Genomic DNA, 928 nt, shown 5'->3' with positions numbered 1-928 from the left:
GGAAGAACCCCCTCATGGCGTGCTCGCGAGCTTGCTCAGAGGCAAACACGACCATCATCGCGCCGTAGTGCGAGGCAGCAAGGCCGACCCTCGGGTTGCCGGCGCGCTGCTCGATGGCTCGACGAAGGAGGTCAGCCGGGCTGGGGGACGGCGGGTCGATCAGCGCGTAGGCGAAGCGGCGGGAGCGCGACATGTCCACCACCAGCGGCATGAAGCACTCCGCGTACTCCGGGCGATGGGGGTTGGCGCCGGCCTGGGCGCGCTGGGAGCCATCGGACGAGGGGGGCGGTCGACACTACCCGACGGCGCCGCCGCAGAGCCGCCGGAGCAAGAGCCGCAGGAGGGAGGGGCGCCGCGGGGGAACGGGGTCGACGGGCGCGAGAAGAAGGGCTGGGTGCGCTCGGCCTCCACCCCCGGTAGTACCGCGTCATCCAATGCTCGCGAGGAGGAGAGCGGGCGGGAGAGGAGGAGCGGGAGCGGGGCGGCGAACGGCGGAGCGCATCGGACAACCTGCAAGGGGACGGGCGGGCGGGTGAGTCCGGAGGGGTCGAGCAGGCAATCGGGGGAGAGACAGGAGGGGGCGAGGAAGGGGAAGACGGAAGGAGGACGAGGGGAGCGAACTCACATTGCGAGCTAACGTGGCCGGAGCGACCACAGTCACGGCAGCGGACGGGGTCCCGGCAGTCGCGGACGAGGTGGTGCGACGAGTAGCACTTGTGGCACAGCTTCTTGATGGGGGAAGGGAGGAAAGCGAGGATGCGCCGACGGGAAGGAGGTGAGGAAGCCGGGGAAAGGAGAGCCTCCTTATAGGAGCGGGGCGGACTGGGAGCGCCGCTAGCAACAGTGGGTGCCGGAGAAACAGGGGATGGAGGCGCCGCGCGGCTGAGCTCATTGCTTGGCAGCCGGATGCGCGCGGCGGGGGAGGGCG

This window comes from Triticum aestivum, chromosome 5B, assembly GCF_018294505.1.
Source record: "Triticum aestivum cultivar Chinese Spring chromosome 5B, IWGSC CS RefSeq v2.1, whole genome shotgun sequence".
Classification (NCBI taxonomy): domain Eukaryota; kingdom Viridiplantae; phylum Streptophyta; class Magnoliopsida; order Poales; family Poaceae; genus Triticum; species Triticum aestivum.
This window is presented reverse-complemented; position numbering follows the sequence as displayed.